A 12,356-nucleotide genomic window follows, 5' to 3' on the forward strand; every position below is an offset into this window, starting at 1 on the left:
TTTTACAACTAGAGGTGGTTTTCATTTTAGCGATCCCTATATATATATATATATATATATATGACAAAGCTCCGTTAGGAACCACCCTTTATTGCGAGAACCGCGAGAACCAATGTGAACGCAACCAAAAATAGCTAAAAATAGCTAAAAAAACACACAATTTTTTTAATATTTTTTATAAAAAAATCGCTACTTTTAGTAGCAAAAAAAAAAAATTTTTGTTTTTAAATTAATTTTTTTTGGCTAATAAAAGTAGCGATTTTAACTTAAAAAATATTAAAAAAAATTTGTGTGTGTGTGTGTGTTTTTTTTAAAGGTTTTTTTAGGGTTTAGTTTTTAGCATTTTAGCTTAAGGGCGGGGGGGGGGGGGGGGGGTAGGGGTTAGGTTTTTTTTTTAGCTATTTTATGTTGTGTTCACATTGATTCTCGCGGTTCTCGCAATAAAGGTGGTTCTCGCATGGACCTTACGCTATATATATATATATATATAGGGGAAGGTTTATTTGAGAAGAAATTTAATGTGAGAAGAAAAAGAAGAAAGGACATACACTACTAGAAAATTGGGTAATTGTCACTAAAATTTGCTACCTAAAAAAAATGGTAGCAAATTTAGCAACCCGCTTCCTCCAAAATTGAAATTAAGCGTATTTTTTATGATATGGTGGCTAAATGGTTGGAAATTTTGCCACCGTTTAATTTTGGTGACAAATCGGTAGGAAAAATACTAAACAAAATTAAAAACTATCAAAAATACATTAGAAATAAAAGTGCCCTTTTTAATTGCCACCGTGTTAGTGGTGGCAAGATGAAAAGTTAGATTAAGCGGGTTAATTTTTAGAGGCCCGCTCTTAATTTCACATCCCTCCAATTTATCCCTCCCTATCTTCATTTTCTATTTCCCCCTATTATCATCCATTCATTCATTTATTGAAACACAAACCCTAATTTCTTTTTTCACCATACGCATCGTCGATCCAGCAGCAGTTCATACAACAATGCTTCACAAACGATTCAAGTCCACTAAATGGTATAAGTTCTGTATTTGAAAGATTTTGTTTTTTTAATTTTGACTATACACATCGTATTATGCGAATGGTTTGTTGTTTGATTGATTGATTCAGTAAAACGGCGTTGAAGTTAGCTACATCTCGGATTAAATTGATGAAAATTAAGAAAGGAGTACAGATTAATCAGATGAAGAGGGAGCTGGCTCAGTTGCTTGAGACTGGCCAGGAACGTACCGCTTGAATTCGAGTATGTTGTTTGATTTTCTGAATATGATTATTGAGAATTACCGTATTTATAAATTGAATTTATCATCATGTTGATTATTTTATTAGGTTGAACATGTAATTAGGGAAGAGAAGATGGTGGCTACATATGATTTGATTGAGATATACTGTGAATTTATTGTAGGTAGATTGCCCATTATCGAATCCCAAAAGTAAGTTAATTAATTTGCTTAGAATAATATATACTGATTACTGTTGAATGATATATGGTTGTAAATTGTAATATTGTAGAACTTGTCCCGTTGATCTGAAGGAGGCCGTCACAAGTGTGATATGTGCAGCTCCTAGATGTTCTGATATATCTGAACTTTATGATGTTCGAAAACAGTTTACTGCAAAATATGTAAAAGATTTTGTTTCTGCAGCGATTGAACTGCATCCTGATTGCGGTGTGAGTCGCATGGTAAGCTGGATGTTAATGTCTTAAAGTTTCTATGTTTCAGAAATATTGTTTTTACCGTGTTTTTGCGTTATCTTGTTTACAGTTGGTTTTATTTGTGGGTGGCTCTCATGAGGGCTTGGGTTGACGGGTTGGTATCACCTAGCCTAAACACTACTTGTTTAGTTCGTCGTGTAGAAATACCCAACTTTAATCTGGAAATACTTAGACTATGGGGTATGGGGCGGGGGTTGGGGCGTGGGTTGGGTACAAACGCCCAAGTCACCACCCCGGGTGGGCTTGGGTTTCGGCGTGGCCCCTTGGGCGGGGGTTTCAGCACAGGCGTTGGTCGTGCCTAGCGGTCTTCCGTGGCCCGCTCTCATTGGCTGGGTTGGCTAGGCTAGGTGGCTAGGATTTAAATTTAAAAAATAACCGTTTGGCCAAGCCAAACCCATACCCCATCTACCTAACGCTTAATTAGGGGTTTTTTTTATATGTCTAATTATGTTTTTTTTAGATTTGTAATCCTTTTTTTTGTAGGATTTTGTAATTTTTAGGAAATTTTTAATAATAATTTTAGGCTCTTTTTTTTTAATTTTGCGTGTATTTTTATAATAATTGAAAAAAAAATTATACACGTGGCCAACCCACGCGGGCTAGCCACGCCCCGCCATACCGACCCAACATGCAACTGACCAGCGGTGCCCCTCGAAGTCCACGTGTCAACCCATGCCCCAAACCCCTACCCCACCATACCCCACGGTCTTAGCTCATGTAACCTGGACACGACTTGTGTAACCCGATCATCTAGACAGATCAAACGGATTGGTCTGGTATACTGGCTGTAAATAGGTTGTAGATTGGTAGTTTCGATATGTTTACTTATGAATGAATCAATTCGCTGATGCGCTGCGATTACATGTTGCTAGGATGATGCGCTCTAAATCGCATAATGCGCTCCTGATGTGTTTAAAGTTAACAAGTTAAAATCATGTCTATAAATAATTTTTTAAATAACAAACGCCTCACAAACGTAATGGGCGACTTTTGGGATCAAAATGCATCGGAGCACATCGCGCATTTTAAAACCAAGGATGTTGTAGTACATTGTGAAAGAACATATAGAATAATTGTTGATTCATCTGCTATTAAGCTTTTTCATCCACGAATGTATTGTAATCTGAAAAAGGTGCAAGTGTATGAATTACTTATGTAATTATTACTAAGAATCATTGCATCTAAAATCTCAGGTAACCTTTTTCTCAAATGAGCCAATACCACTTTACTATTAACAAGCGGTTAAATTTGAAAACGTCAATTACAGTCTTTACAGTCACAGCTTGCTCGAGTTTGGTCAGGTAAAATCCCAAAAATACCCTTTTAGACATAACATACTTTAAGCTGTTTGGTTGATCAGAACTTGCTTTTTTTTTTTTTTTTTTGCAGAATGTTGCATTTGACTTGGTTCGTGGGTGAAACTTGGTAAAAGTTTCAAATGTGGGTAGGTACAAACACAATTTAGTAACCGAGAATATTATTAATTATTATTTATCAAAAACTCAAAACAACTGATTATTTCATTTGTTTGTCGTCTTGACAGGTGCCGCCTAATTTAGTTTAGGCTTCATCTTTTTAATTGGCCCGTCCTTACCCGTACCAAAATAATCTTTATTTAAGCCGGCCCGTCCTTACCCGAACCAAAATAATATTTTTTGAAGTCCCCATTCTGACTCAAATCCGTCCTGACCCGACCCAAACCAAACTAATAATTTTTAAATCGGCTATTCTTTTCTGAACTCAGCTGACCCGAACCTGCCCTGACCTGTTACCGCGTCCAAACATAAGGAGTGCGACAGTTTGACTTAAACATAAAAAGTGAGACATTTTGACTTAAGGGAGGAAATGGACTTGCATGAGAATTTGCAGCAAGGGAGGAAATGGACTTGCCTGGTTCAATTCTTATTCTTAAACTCTGGATATAATTATAGTTGAGATATTATAATGAGGTCAATTATAATTCAAAAGATACCCAAGACCATTACTTCACGTTGGTATTACAGTGAAAATTGTACTTTTTATGGCACCTGCTATATTTGGTTTAACAAATCCATTAAATTTTACTTCTTTTAATTTATCATGAATATTCTTCTTTTGAGAACTGATGCTTATACGGAAAGGGAGAAGTAAGTGTTTTATTGTCTATTGCTGTTTGCCAGCATCTGACATTTTGTTATAACCTTTTTGAAGTTTGTTATGTGAAGGTAGGTATGGAGAGGTGTCGGTCTTTGAAAGTATCCCTCAGCTATTAAGAAAAGAAGCTGGGCTTGGTGTGCAAAAGCAAGCCGTGCATCTTCTCTACCTTCTCTTAAATTGTAAGCTAATCTCTTCCCTCGTTGGGTGGTTGTGACTGACAATTGTTACTAGTGCAGATTAGTTATGATACAGGAAAATTGGGCGATTTGTTAGAAGCATTGGTTGATCTCTGTTGATCTCTGTTGTCATCAAAATGTGAGTTTGTAATTTTTTATGCACCCGGTAAAACAGTTTTGGGCTTTATGTTTTGTAGATTGGAAAGTTGAATTTAGTTATCAAGGAGCTCGTTAAGGAAAAAGATGAAGAAAAAGAAAGGTTCAATGGAATTACTGTGGGGTTGTTGGCTGAAAAAGAAAAAGATAAGGTGGATAAAGATGCTATGCTTGATAGGATGTCACAAATTGAAGCTATGTTAACAACTACAGTTCGAAGATAGGCCATAAACACTTGGTTTTGAATGTTTAGTTTATCTTTTTAGGATACTTTTAGTTATTTTATGTTTTAGTTGGTGTTTTTTATATGCTTTTGAAAACGAGATGTTTCATGTAATTTTGGGATTTTATTAGCCTTTTTTTATATTATTTGTAGTTCTATTGATATGTAATTTTGATGAAAATAGCAGCAGAAAAAAAATCTGAATTAAAAACCAATATTCCAAACCAAACCAATATTCCATTAATCTGTGTGTAAAAAATGGTGGCTAAATGGTAGCACAACTAGGTCGCAAATTGTGTAAAAAATGGTGGCTATTGTGTAAAAAGTGGTGGCAATATCGGTGGCTAAATGGTATCAAAACTCGCAAATTGTGTAAAAAATGGTGGCTAAATGGTGGCAATATAGGTAGCTAAATGGTGGCAATATCAGTGGCTAAATGGTATGAAACGCGTCACAACTCGGTGGCAAACAAGGTGGAACGTAGCAAACATGAAGCGGTGGCAAATAATTTTGACCAATTTTGTGGTGGTAAAAATATGGTAGCAAAATATAAAAATGGTGGCTATTTGGTGGCATTAGGGCAATTGACACGGGTGTTTTTGTCACCGTATTTTTGGTGGCAAACTGGTGACAACAAGTAAATTGCTACCATTTTGTAACCAAAAATTACATGACAAAAACCATGTTTTCTAGTAGTGATATTAGTAAAATAGTATTTCATTTATAACTCTTATCATTAGTTTTTCTCTCTTTAATTAATTAGTCAACTAATCACTAATTATCCTACATATAATCTACAAAACCTACACATATCAAAATTTTCCTACATCTACCCTACACATTATAGAATTTTATCCTACAGAGTCGAAATTTATCCTACACACCTCGAAATATATCCTACACAACATATAATTTATCCTACACAACTCGTAATTTATTCTAGACTTTAAATTAAGTTTTTTTTTTTTTTAATTTGGAAAAAATATATATTTTGAAAAAGAGTTACAAATTTAATTTAGTTAGTTATTAAATGGGAAAAATACAAATTAATGATTTATGTAAGTTTACCAATATACCCTTATATTAAAATTAAATGCAAATATTAAATGAATTAAATGAAGCATTCTTATTGGTTGAAACTTCTTCTTACAAAAAATTTCTTCTCATTTGAACTCTCCACTAGGGACCGCTAAAATGAAAACCACCCTAAGTTGTAAGAACCGAGAGAGCCACTTTACAACCATTAGATATTCAAGATGGATGGACAAGATTAAAAGTAGTTAAAAAATAATATTAAGTATTTTTTGTCTTATTATATCCTTAATATTTTAATGAAAAATGACAGTTTAGTAAAAGTACTCTTTTTTGTCTTTTTGTCTTTATTATTTTTTATTATTAAATTAGTTTTTATTTTTTAAACAGAATTGTTTTATTAAAAGTACTTAAATTCAGATTTTTTAAACTTTTTACGTTTTACGTTAAACTTTTTACGTTTTATGTTAAACTTTTTACGTTTTACGTTAACCGTTAAACTTATTACATTTTACGTTTTATGTTAAACTTTTTACATTTTACGTTTTACATTAAACTTTTTACGTTTTTACGTTTTACGTTAAAAAGTTTACGGTTTTAACTTTTACGAGTGGATTCTTGAAAAAACCGGGGTTTTAGCTCAGATTTTCTGATAATCCGAGGCTGCAAAGTGGGGTTGCAGGTTCAAAAACCTACCCTCCACCATCCTTGCCACGCCATCGTCATCAAAATATGCGTTTCATTTTTTTTTTGCATCATCACCGCCCAAATCCAACACATCAAACCCACATAGTTCACTGTTCAAAATCACCAGAAATCAAGAACACACATCAACCCCCCAAACATACCAAAATACCAACAGAATCAAAAACACAACTCAACCTCCAGCATCAACAAAACGAATCAACACAGATCAAACACCCACCATAAAAAACAAATCAAGACAAATCAAGAACACAAATCATCCCCCTAACACATACCAAAATACCAAACAAAATCAAGAACAGAAATCAACACCCACCATTTCTAGAGAGAGAAACCCACAAGAGAGAGAAAGTGATGACCATGGACCTCCACCTCCAGTAAGTGATGCTCTGGCTAGTGTCGGTGCCGTCGGCATCACCCACCTCTACCCACCACCACCGCCTAGGGGTCCGCCACCAAACCAACGCAACCACCACCAAACACCGGTCGTAAAAGGGGGCGACGGGAGGAAAGGGAGGCCAAAGATGCCGCTGGAGAGCCGCCGCCACCAACCCCAACGTTATAAGCAACCAACACCGTCACCTCCCGCCACCAGCCACCATTCACCGTCACTACTCACCGCCGCCAGAACTGTTACCCCCACTGCTGGTCGGAGAGTATCTCCGGTGATGGCGGTGAACACTTCGAAGAGAGGAGATGAGAAATCAGTGGTTTCCATTTTTGAGAGAGGAAAAGGAGAATGAAATATGATGGTGACGATCAAGGGAGATTTGATAAAAAGAGGAGAGAGACAATGAAACTCTTGAGACTTTTAAATGATCTGACAAGTGACAAGAGGATTAGACATTTTAGTCAAATGACTAAAATGCCCTTTAATGTGATTGGTGGAGAGTGGTTCTCAAGTTTCTTACAACTGGGGATGATTTTCATTTTAACGGCTCCCTATATATATATATATATATATATATCATGAGAAAACTCATTTAAATGAGAAAAAAACTCCTAAAAACACTCAAAAAACACGCTATTTTTTTTAACAAATTTTGGCTGTAAATTTACATTTTTAAAATACAAAAAAATAATAAAATTAGTATTACACATGTGTAATACTACGAAAACCTAAGGCTAAATTGCATGTGTAACACAACATATGTTTCACATGTGTAATACTAATTTATTTAATTTTTTCAAAAATGGCTAGATTTACAACCAAAAAATGTTTATTTTTTTTGTGTTTTTTAAGCTTTTTTTTGGTAGTTTCTTAGTTCTCACATTTAAGTAGTTTTCTCATAATACTCTCTCTCTCTCTCTCTATATATATATATATATATATATATATAGAGAGAGAGAGAGAGAGAGAAAGAAACGAGATCAGGAGAAAACTGCTGAAAGTGTGAAAACGGATCCTGGGCGAACACGTGACAGTGGGCGCTAAATGATATGCAGGGGTACGATTGTCATTGCCCACGTTCCGCTTAATAATGGCGTTATGGTTCCGTTCCAAACAAAATTTCAATAGAAATGTCGTTTTGTTCTTTATGCTTGTTTCAATGGCCTTTTTTTCAAAGTAATTTTTTAATGGCGTTTATGTTTCAATGGCGTTCTACCTATATTCAACAGATATGGCGTTTTGTCCCTTTTTACTTATTTCAATGGCGATTCTTAACCTTTTTTTTGAAATGTCGTTTATATTTCAATGGTTGCTATTTGCTAATTATTCAAATCATGGCGTTTTCAATAACATGTTTTATGAAGACAGTAACATTAGTTCTTATTATTTATTATTCATTATGGATTACGATCATGGCGTTTTCATGGATTTCTCACATCTATGCACAACTATTATCGAAAACCCCATAAGAAACAAGTAGACGCAATAGTCTAAAAAACAAAATACATTAGTTAAAAATAAAATTATACAATTCACGGCGTTTAAACTAATATACATATAGATCCATCCTTTCTTCATTCTCTTGTGTCCTGTTTGATATAATTCATATATTATTTCTCCCCCTAAATCCAAGAATTTTCTTACAGATTTAACCGCTTGTCTTCTGTTTTCATTTTCGCTATGCAACAAGATTTTTGCAATGTATTTCATCTTTAGGTCATTTAGCTGTCTTTGCTGTAGTTGATTTGGGGCATCTTCTTTTTCGAGACCACATGCCCAACCAGCCATCTGCCCCATATACGTTTCCATATGCCTCATTGCAAGAATCCCACAGTCGATCACGTTAGACGTTGTCTTCCAATCCATCTTTTGTCTGACAACGGGCGTCGACGCCATGATCTTAGCCATTGGGCGTTTTTTAATACTCAAGTAGTTTGCAAAAGCATCATGATGCAGTTTCAAATTTTTGCATATATTAGTATGGAGTTTTGCCAACATAGTTTCTACATACAAAGTTTTTAAGTTACTTACCAACTTTCCCACCCATCCTTTATACTTATCTTCGATGCTGAGTTTATCCTCTTTAGCGCTGTTATCCAATACATCAACTCTGTTGTGTTTTAGATTGAAGCAGACAACATAGAAATGTCTTTGTCCTTTTTTACTTGTTTCATGGAGTTTTAGTTTTTATGGTGTTTAATAACACAAATGACACATGGCGTTTAATAACATACACAAATGATATATGTTGTTCCATAAGACACTAACAGATGATACCTGGCGTTTAATAACACAAATGATATGTGTAAAATGGCGTTCTCATACATTTAAACAATATTAAACAAACGATACATGTTTTGGCGTTTAGTAACAAACCATCAAAGTATATTACATGATATATGGAGTTTTACAAACAAACATCATAAAAAGTATATTACATGATAAAGAAAGATAACATAACGAATTAAAGCTTTTAAAGCTTTCTGATATTTGACATGTGAGATTGTTTCGAGTTTCAACCAAGATCTATGGTTTTTAACCATGTGCAGGCAAGAAGATTATTCAAAATGAATCATGTAACTTATTATTAAGCAACACAAGGTTTACCAACAGAGAACTGCTACATAAATTTACAAGTGAAACGGGTATCCTACCACCAATTCTATTTAAATGAACAACAAAATAAGTCAAATTCGAACGTTATGGAAGAAATTAGGCTGATTTCCTTGATATATAATTTAGCGAGACATCTAAATAAACAAGATTTTAAAAATTAGTGTTGTAACCAACGTTTTGGAAACCGGATCGGACCAGCCTGTCCAACCGGTCCGACCAGGGTTCAGTGATATTAGCGATCCGGTTGATGTGGTTCATTATCCTCTGAAAAAACAGTTTGGTTCTAACAGTTTAGCGATTTTCCGGTTGGAATGGTTCGGCGGTCGGATCGGTAACATAGTATTTCTAGATGAAAAGACCAATGATTCAGCCCAACAACCTTTGATAAACGATTTTCATCTTCATGGTCATCAAACATGGATTGTCTTTCATCTTCTATCACTGATTGTAGATGGATCGATGATAACTTTAGATGGTGAAGCAAGAAGAAGGTGGGACATGCTGGTGATGGAGCGGTGGTGAACACCTAAAATCCGAAAGAGGAGTAGGATTGAAATATGAAATACAAACTTGAAGTTAAATATATTTGATATTTAAAATCAAAATGAAATGTCAAAAACCTTATTAGGTGTAACACCCCGATCGTGTAATACAATAAACCGTGGCGGAAACATCGGGGAGTCACGTTACAGGAATTGTTTCACAACACATGGTATTTGAAGTTTTGTTTTACTTTATTAATAGACTCATTGTTTTGTTACAAACCAAACAAGTACAAATAGTTGTCTTTCAAGTTTTAAAGTCACTAAGGCCCGCGTCCATCCTATATGAAGCAAGCATTCGTATCATCAAACAAAAGATCATAAAACATATGTGAAAAACAGTCAGCAAAGAAAGCTGGCAAGTACATAGGTTTTGTATGTCAAATTCATGGCTTTGAACTCATATTGCAATACCTCGACGAGTATGAACCTTGAAATCAAAAAGTGTTTGATATTGCAATATATTTTATCAACTTTACAAGTTGATATGAGTAAAACAAAACCTTGTAGCCATGAATCTTGACTGAAAATATTTGTTTTGTAAAACCGAGTAACAAGTTGATTTAAAGAAAACAATATATGGTTTATATCTTTAAGTGAAAATCACTGTGTGTCATTGTTCAAAACCATTTGTCCTTGTTATAAACTAATCGCCCATTGTACATGTTATTAATCAGTCGTCCTTGTCATGAATAAATTGTCCGTGTTTTAATTGTGAAAACTTTTGGTCGTTCTTTAATGAATACATTCAAACCTGTGTGACTCGACTATACCACCCATGGGGTATCTTTAATAGACCCTGAAAGGTCTCTTTAACAAGATTAACAAATCAACAAATGATTTGTTAATCAGAAATGGTTTCTGTCATTCCCCAAACTACCCACCAAATCTAGTGAATAGCCTAGTAACGAGATTGTCAGTCCTATGGTACCATAACATACTATTGGTCGGCTTGATCAAAGCTAATGAATGTCATTCATGTTACGGATAACGCACCAACAAGTTCATTCACATTATTGAAATCGTCATGTTTTATATAAACCATAGACTTTGTTTTTGAAAACTAGTTTGGCACATATGAGTCACCCCAAAACAATTGAAAGCATAAAAGAGGGGAACTATGTACTCACTTGGGATTGCAAAGTGTCACACCCCAACCAATGGTGGAATCATCGGGGCGCGGCACTGAGCGAAACAGATTGTCCAGAAGTTTCCATAACAACTACGATTACCAATTATTTAAGCATCACGTCCCATACCATGACATAACAGGTAGCATAGTTATTACAAACAAAATCAAGACAAATAGTTCTGTTCCAACAACTCAGATTTTGAATAAAATAAATTGTCTTTGTTTCTAGACTCTTTCCTAGCCTCGATTTCACAGCAAGCCAAGCATTTTAACATCTTAAGCACCTGCCACATACGTTAAAGTAAAAGTCAATACACATAGTGTAAAGGTGAGCATACAAGTTTGATATAGCATAATAGAGTTCGAAATCGTTTACGCATAACCAGCATGTACAACGTATAATGTGAAGCATGTAAGTTATCGACAAAGAAACTATCAATACCAATGACTGCGAGTAAGGAGTGCGCAACACATGTTCACCACTGCGAACACGTGAAGTAATATCCTTAACAACCCCTGTCCACGACAGGTGCTGAGTCTAAACTATAATACTATCGTTGCTAAGGCAGGTAGACATCAATCTATCTGTAAACATAACAAACAAGCATTCATTGAGTCACGTATAACATGCGGTAGCGGTTAGTGTTAAAGTATTGCGTAGTGTGTTCGATGTGATTTAGAATAAGTAACGTATGTAACACCCAAAAGTGCGTAAAGCAAAAAGGGTTCGAGTATACTCACAGCGATGATGGATTGAAGGGAGCACTAGCGTGAGTTTAGCCTGATCAGAACGATAGCATAAATGATAAGCGGCGCGTAAAACGGTGCAAACTGTCAATGGATCGGACGGTAATCCGATCGGATGGCCAGTCGATCGGGTGGCAATCCATTCGGATGGTCATCCGATCGGATGGCATTCGATTGGACTGTCACCTCGTTTGGTAAGGATGTGTGATGGTTTGCCTTTTGAAGTTTTCGTTGTAGCATTTTGAAAACAGAGAAGTATCTCTACCTTTCAAGTCGGTCGATTGAACGATGGTTCGATCGGACGACGATCCGTTCGGCGAGGTAATTCTCAGAGAACAAGTTCACAGCAGTGTTGTCACTCGATCGGGTAGTCTGTCGATCGGGTGGCAATCCGTTGGAATTGAAAATGCATTGAACATGTTAAAAATTGTTTAAGTGTTGAAGTCCAAACATCACATGGTCGGGTGGTAATCCGATCGGATGGCAATCCGTTCGATGTTCTCAACCTCAAAAAGTTGAAATAAAAGTTAAGTGTGGGACCAAGGTGCAAGCCGATCGGGTGGCTGTCCGATCGGGTGGCAATCCGATCGGGTGGCTGTCTGATCGGACGGCAATCCGTCCCAGTCGACCTGATCATCTTTACACTTGGTTGTTTTGATAGTTTTGCGATTTTCTCGAGATGGTTTGATAACGTGCCAAACAACAGAACCCTCATCCCGACTTAGTGACCCGATCGGACAGGAACCACCCTAGTCCGACCAGTTAACTGTTC

The 12,356-nt window shown here is 35.8% G+C and overlaps 1 long non-coding RNA gene across 4 annotated transcripts; it reads left to right on the forward strand.

Moving 5' to 3' along the window:
- The first annotated feature begins 826 nt into the window (after positions 1-826).
- Positions 827-4,549, forward strand: LOC110927231. 4 transcript variants are annotated; one of them, XR_002585573.2, is made up of 6 exons: positions 837-1,027; positions 1,122-1,254; positions 1,341-1,444; positions 1,524-1,695; positions 2,922-3,029; positions 3,118-4,549. It is a non-coding gene; the product is annotated as an uncharacterized LOC110927231 (long non-coding RNA). The 4 variants fall into 4 exon arrangements; XR_004862322.1 differs by having other exon boundaries at positions 844-1,254; positions 3,118-4,043; positions 4,238-4,549; XR_004862321.1 differs by having other exon boundaries at positions 827-1,254; positions 1,341-1,448.
- The last annotated feature ends 7,807 nt before the right edge of the window (positions 4,550-12,356 follow it).

Source organism: Helianthus annuus, chromosome 7, assembly GCF_002127325.2.
Source record: "Helianthus annuus cultivar XRQ/B chromosome 7, HanXRQr2.0-SUNRISE, whole genome shotgun sequence".
Lineage (NCBI taxonomy): Eukaryota > Viridiplantae > Streptophyta > Magnoliopsida > Asterales > Asteraceae > Helianthus > Helianthus annuus.